Source organism: Phaethon aethereus (assembly GCF_964289735.1).
Source record: "Phaethon aethereus genome assembly, chromosome: 4".
NCBI lineage: Eukaryota > Metazoa > Chordata > Aves > Phaethontiformes > Phaethontidae > Phaethon > Phaethon aethereus.
Window position 1 is genome coordinate 60,396,734 of NC_138578.1, and position 7,789 is coordinate 60,404,522.

Here is a 7,789-nt window from a genome sequence, read left to right on the forward strand (position 1 = left end):
TTATGTAGTGACTTAAATTTCAGGAGCTCTGAGCAATTTCTCACTTCAGTGGCTGTAAATGATCAGTACTTATGAAATCAAGCATAATTGTGAATTCATAATTATATAGTCACCAACAATGAGGAAGTGTTTTCAATTGCAAGCTAACATTAAATGCCATAGGTCACTTGACACCATTTTCTGACAACCATATTTCATTTGTTCTTCAGAGTCATCAAATAGGTGGGACAGGTCCAAGCTTCCATGCAATCTGGATGATATATTTGAATTCTATGTAGGTTTCAGCATACAAGAATCTACAAATCTAATTTTGTGATTGGCAAAAATATTTATTAGCAATAGACATTCAAAGAAACTTGCAATGTTTTCTGGAGTGTGTTTATATAACAGGAGAAGAAACATAAAGAAAAAGCAGTAACAGCTAAAAGTTCAAATAACTAATGACTGAAATTTTTTTTGACACTTTGGAAGTTGAGAAGCAAGCTTAGGAGAAAAACATGAGCTCACTAAACTTAACTGCGGCATCAAGAACAGGGGGCTTATGGGGGAAAAAGTACTGTCCTCAAGAGTACTCCCTTAAAGCAGGCAGCACTGCTTTTGTAGGGGCTCACAACCAATGTGCTCCTGCAGGCAACCTGGTGGGAAGCAGGAACGGTGCCTGGCAGGGCTCCTGTGCTGTTCATTGTCTTCAGTGGGTGAAAAGTGAGCACTGATACCTCAGCGATAGTATTTGCAATGATTTCCATTTCACCTAGCAAGTTCAGAAAAAGAAGCCTCACCAGGACAGCAATGAAAACAAATGGAGGAACAGCATTGGCATTCTTTTACTGATGCTGGTTAGCGTCATGCTGTGCTAGGGGAGAACAAGCCTGAAACCCTCATTAGCAGAGTTCAGTACTGGGCTAAATCTGAAGTATCACATACACCAAAATATTTTATAGTTTAAGAAATGTACAACACAAGTTCTTGGTACAGTGGTTTTCCTACTAAGCATTCCTCTTTACGGACCATTATAAACATAATTAATACAGCTTTAAATAGCAATTAAAATAGGACTGTGATATAAAAGCAGACTGAAAATTGCATCTAAGCATTGCAAGAACTAATAAGGTAATGTCAGCAGAGTGCTTTGAAGATGTAAAGCACTGTATAAATGTTAAAAATAACAATGAAAGATATAAAGTGTCTTTAATCAAACATATGCACTGAAACCAGCCGTAATTATTAAATTCAAAAGGAAAGTTCCTTTAGACTCATTATAATTTGCTTGATCACACTGAAAGAGTACTGCACAGCTAACACAAGAAGATATGTGAATCATTAACCTATTTACCATTTCTGATGGTCCAGTATCTCCACATTTTTCCAAATTGTTCCTAATAAAAAGGGAAGTTTGAAAAGAACATATACTTTCATGTACAGGAAATGCAAAATGTCATCTTCCTACCCCAAATTTTTGGGAGATGTAAGGAAAAAGAAGAAGATGGACAAAAATGCATTATTATATGTTTGCTTTATAGTGTAGCATAGATCAATTTCATGGTGTGAATCCATATTGTTCCACTAGCCACAGCTATCATGGTTTAACCCCAGCCAACAACTAAGCACCACAGTAAGACACTTGCTCAGTCCCCCCCCCATGGTGGAATGGAGGAGAGAATCAGAAAAGTGAGAAAACTCATGGGTTGAGATAAAGACAGTTTAATAGGTAAAGCAAAAGCCGTGCATGCAAGGAAAGCAAAACCAGGCATTCATTCACCAGTTCCCATGGGCAGGCAGGTGTTCAGCCATCTCCAGGGAAGCAGTGCTTCATCACGCGTAATGGTTACTTGGGAAGACAAAGGCTGTAACTCTGAACTTTCCCCCATTCCTTCTTCTTCCCCCAGCTTTATATGCTGAAGCATGACGGCATATGATATGGAATGTCCCTTTGGTCACTTGGGGTCAGCTGTCCCAGCTGTGTCCCCTCCCAGCTTCTTGTGCACCCCCAGCCTCCTCGCTGGTGGGGTGGGGTGAGAAGCAGAGAAGGCCTTGGCTCTGTGTAAGCACTGCTCAGCAATAACAAAAACATCTCTATTATCAACACTGTTTCCAGCACAAATCCAAACTAGCTGCTATGAAGAAAATGAATTCTGTCCTAGCCAAAACGAGCTGGATTCATCAGCTCTGGATCTTTTCCACATCCAGAGTTTTCCAGTTTAGTTTTGGGTTTTTTTGGTCAGAAAATCATGTATCTAAATCCTGCTTCAGTTAATACACACTGTCTGTATAAATTGTCTATGCATATTTGAAAGAAGATGGTTTAGAAAACACAATTGTCTGAAACATATTCAGTTGGAGAAGAACTATTCTGATTTTTTAATGGACAGTTGAAACAATTTCAAGCCTTAGAGATAAAAATTTATATTGGTCTTCTCTGTAAACACGAGTGAAACATGCAAAAAAATAAGCTTTTGTAGAAATATGAAGAACTACATGGTATAAGGGTCTGTAATTATAGACTGGTCTGTATAAAAATTTGTTGTAGAGGCAATTAAGCTAGCTACATTCTTACTGAAACAGTTACTACACAAGCACTACTACTGGGAGACATCTGAATTTTAAACACATGATTATATATCAGATTTCATGACAGAAAATAGCCAGTAATGGCCACTGAAATTACAGATGACTTGCAGGTTTTTACTCTTCAGCAGTAGTAAAGAGAATGTGTATTAAGTTGTTGGATGATCAACATCTGAAGGTCTTTAAATTCAGCTATTCATATAGCAAAAACATAGTTTCGGTTAAACAAAAATAGATCCCACACTCTATTTTAATGTCAGTCCCACTGTTGGACTATGAAAACCTGTTCTTTGTGATATTTTGCTACTAACTCACCAGTTTTTCCTTACTTGAAAAATTATGATAAATTATGTAAGTGGAATTTATTAATCTTTGATGCCAGTTAGTGGATAGTCTTACAATTTAAGGCTTGTGTTTATGTACTATACTGGCAGGTACTGGACAATAAAACTATAAAGTCTTTGGGAACAATCAGACATTTTTTACTTGACACAAGATCTTGCCCAGAGATCCAACTGCAGTAGTAGCTTTCAGGGCCCTGCATGCACCCCTAGGCTTTCATGGCCCAGACCAGACTCACCTGATGAGTGCCAGTGATTAGCTGGGCTCTGTTTGAAGCTTTCTGAACACTGCAGATTGTAAAAGTAAATGTTGCTGAAATTAGTAAAATATAACCAGAAAACATGAAGCGTAAAGAAAGGAGAGAACATGACTTTTTCAGAAATATTACATAAAAATGAGTGTCTATTCTCTGAAAATATAGGACTCCGTATATTAATATATAGTATAGAGTACGCTGAAGAAAATAAGATACTGTAATAGATGATGTATGTGAAAGAGGAAGTCCTTTCAATGCAGATAAAGAATCTAGTACAAAGGTTATTTAAATAGAATTTATATCATACAGTTAATGCTGGAGTTTTACAATCACTTTAAGCTCGTAATTTTGTGAAGTTAAAGTTGGCCTGGATTAATTATCTGAGATAGTTTACTATGCAGCACACCAGCTGCAAAAAGGAGGTTGAGGCAGAAGGAATAAGCAGACTTGATAGGGACAATATTGCTCCATTCTTCAGCAGAGTCAACTTTAACAGTGAAACTAGAGTTTGATCTTTCAGTTTGTGTTTGATCAAACACACATACAGAGACACAGAGACACGCAAAGAAAACCAGGTCTGGGATATTGTATCAGAAGAAACTTGGAGATTTGGCAACTCTGGATGCCCAGCCTCACTAGAAATCCCTGCCTAAAACAGGTCCTTCAACTAAGAAAGAATGAGGCCCATGGGGGTAGGATGAAGACACAAGCTATTGTGTTTACTATGATATATGTAATTATACAGGTAATTAGTCTTACAAAAACAAACTCACAGGAAAACAGACACGGGTGTCCTGCAATACTATTTTCAAACTAGGGTCCTATGCCTGTATAGATAATATACAGGGAAGAAAATGAAAAAAAGTAAGAGACAATGTGTGAGAAATAAAAGTGCAAGAGCAATTGTAATAGTAGAATTGTTACTAGATTGTATCTTTTCAGGTCTTGGGATTTTTTTATTTATTTATCTTGTGTGAAAGAACTAATAAGAAAAGAGCTGTCTACTCATACTCAGTGCTTAGTTCTCCATTGAATTTCACCTTTCTGAAGAGTGACCCTTCAGCAAAACTAAATCAGCAAAAAAACAAAGTGGAAAATTGGCTCTGTGCTTGATTTTGTTTTTAAAAAATCCTATTCCCAGGTTACTTTAATTTTTAACTATATTCTCGAACTATTTGAAGAGTGCTTAAAAAAGAGAGTTTTCACATCCATATTAAAGAGTGGCCTTGGATGTAGGAGGAACAAAATATCAAATTTAGAAAAATAGGGATGAAAGTATACATTTAAATTAAGTTACCATGTACATGTTCTTTTCAGAATACCTTAACACTGTTGCATAGCTGATAACAAAGGAAGTGGACTTTGCTCTTGCTAGGGAAAGAGATTAGACTGATGCAGACCCAGTAAGTTCTAACTTTATACTCTGTGTATAATGTAAAGTTCAGTATGTGACAATAAATGCATTTTGGTGCATTTATTGATCTATTCATATTTGAAAATATGTGTAATGGTTTTTCTTCTTGTCTCTGGTATTCTAATGCCCAAGTGAGAAAACAATAATAGTATAAGAAAAGCAAAGAAAGTGCTATAGATGTACTCGGCCATAGAAATTATATGCTCATGGGAATGGTTCATTTATCACTATACCATAGTGACCAGTGCTCAATGTCTTGAAGAAAGTCATAATCCCCTTGAAATACACAATTATGAAATAAAATGGTTAGAAAAGGTATCTCTCTCCTAGCGCAGTCACAGTACTTGACATTAAGTCATCTTAACTCTGAATCAGTCTGCATGAGCCTCGTGTTAGGAATGGCAAAGCTCCAGACTGTAGGAGGGAAGAAAGCCTGAGCCTGTGCTAAACCCCTGTGTGTGGCTTATATTCACTTAAATGCAGCATGGTGTGTTGGCCTGAATTTGCCATTATATTTAAGTTAGCTTCTGTGGAGGTTTCAGGTAACCAATGTTGCGAAAACAGAGCCATGCTGAGCTGTGCTGGGGTAGAGCTAACACATATAACATGGTATCAGGGTGTCAACTGTGTTTTTCTCATTTCTGAGCCTAATCTATGCCAAACCACATAGGTACAGCTTTTGGTTAGCTTTGTGATCTGGGGGGTGGGGGGGGAGAAGCAGCTTATATTCTTTATGTGTTCTCTTAGTTTAATTGTTGATAATTATTTGTAAGTAGCTTGAATAACATTCCATGGGAACAAATAATCACCTATGTACTGATCAAAGACAAAGAGATTGCAGGCTGGGAGTTTATGAATCCTCATCTTTGGTGGGCAAGGTCCTCATTTTTGGAATAGCATGAGGAACTCCTAGCCCATCTCACCTGTCCTTTACTACCTGGGCATAGACCTACAACATATAGCAAGAATGTAGGGGAAGATAAAAATATCAATATATACTCTCAAATCCATATACTATATTATGCTATTTACATTCTTCTGTAGGAGATAATCTTGACTTAGCTGAAAACCTACTCTGCTCAAAATCCAGCTTGAACTGTAATATGCATTTCCTACACCTCTCTTTTGTGAAAGAAATACAAACCATTTTTGCTGATGCTTCTCTTACAAAGAACAATTCCTTGCAGGCACAAAAGTGAGTTTTGATGACAGATACGAAGCAAAAGTGGCCTTTCTCTAGACACTGAAATACCCTAATCAGTTTTCATTACCATTTTTTCATGCTCCTTTATACCCTTGGTGCACTGTAGAAATGGCAATGAATGGTTTTAGTGCATTAATTTAAACTAGAATTTCCTTTATTTTAAAATTTATTTCCTTTTAATTTTGTTCTGTATGCAAGAACTGTGAAGGCCTCCAGGATTCTGAACATCCAGAAACAAGCGATAAGTTTTGTATTGCAGTAGTTGAACAGAGTATGTAATTTGAATTCCATACCAGTGTGCATAAAGCAAAAAGATTTAGTCAAGGTTTTGGACTTTCATAGTGGTGTTTTTTCCTTTGTGCATACAAAATTGAGTTATCTTGAATCAAGCCTTTGTGTGATATATTTGTCCAATTATTTTGTAAGGAAAGGACAAGATTGCCACAGTGTCTCTCAAAGGTCAGAAGCTTCATTAACTGTTTACCTGGAGAAGATCCTAATTTCCGCAGGCTGTCTGCTGTTTTGTCTCATTTTATAAGATTATGTAATAACCTAATTATAACCTTTGGGAAAAACTAATTCTTGAAATAAAAATGCCTTTTGATGTGATCAGCAATAATATTTTGTAGTTATTAACATGATTGATTGATGTTGTTTTAATGTTACTGTTTAATTATATAAGGCTTTTCTATCCAATATTGAAGTGACACGTATTGAGCTGCAATTTTAATTAAATTTTAGAAAGGGAGTGTCTGTAGAAACATGACATGAAAGTGTTGTTTTTACTTGATGGTATTTCTTTTCCTAACAATGAAGTCCTAGTCTCAGTTATACTGCTGTCCTCAACAATGGAGTTAAACTTCCATTGCTCTTAAGAGACACCCTTGGTACAAAGCAATTCTTGATGGAAGTATGAAAATTTCAGAGTAGAAGAAGGTGAAAAAGACAGTGAGAACTATAACTATCTGGATATAGAATGGTGTGGTGTGACCAATTTCAGCGGAGCTTGTAACATAAGATGAGTATTTGAATGAGATTTCTTAAATGGTAATCTGATTCAAAATTGCAGACAGAATAGTTATGCCATCCTCTGTTTACCTAAAATAACTAAGGTTACTGGTACTTCCAGTACCACCTGGTACTCCCCAAGTAGCTTTTCTTTTAGCATTTTACGTTTGAGGCTGTTTCTCAATTTGTTGTTTACACAAGGAACTGAAAACTAAGGAAACCGTATGTGAAATGGCATGTATGTAGTAAAACTTCGAAGACTTGAAATTTCTCAGCTTCTAACTTAACCTAGTAACTTCTCAAGAAATTATTCATGACCAGATGAGGTATCTTCATTATGAGTTTTCTATTAAAGTATTATTTGTATATACAGTAAGCCTCCAGTTTAGTCCCTTTAACAGCATCAGAATCCTCGGGAGTGAGCCAACTATCATGAGTTGCTTTCTTTGGTTGGGCAGAAAGCAATGAGGAAAAGAGAAAACGGGAGAGAGGTAATGTGTTTCACCAGACCTAAATAAGTGTGTGAGATTATATTGAACTATACACAATTTTAACTGTGATTGTACTTTGGAAATTTTTTCCTCTAAAAATACTTCTGTGATGTCTATTATGTGTCATTACTTTCCATGCCAAATTTGCTCAAGCAACAAGTAAAATGAAAGAGGGAAGGAGGTGTCTGAGGCGGTGACCTTTAAAACTAATAGCATCTTTAAATGTGTCAGATGCGGTTTCTGTAGAATGTGAGCAAGCCAATGCTGTGTAGATAAAACCTTAATGATGTGTGATTCATTACAATTCAATGAACTGTGCAAAAGATGAATATGGGAAAAATTTAGCACTTTGATGTGCAGGAAAATTTCTCAGAGGGATTTATTTTCAAATAAGTTTAAGAATGCTCCATTAGACTTCTCAAAGATGACAGGAGGTTATGTCAAGGTAACTAGGTCCCCTAAATGAGAGCAATAGTAGAGAAATAAAATGGAACTTACCACATTCTTTG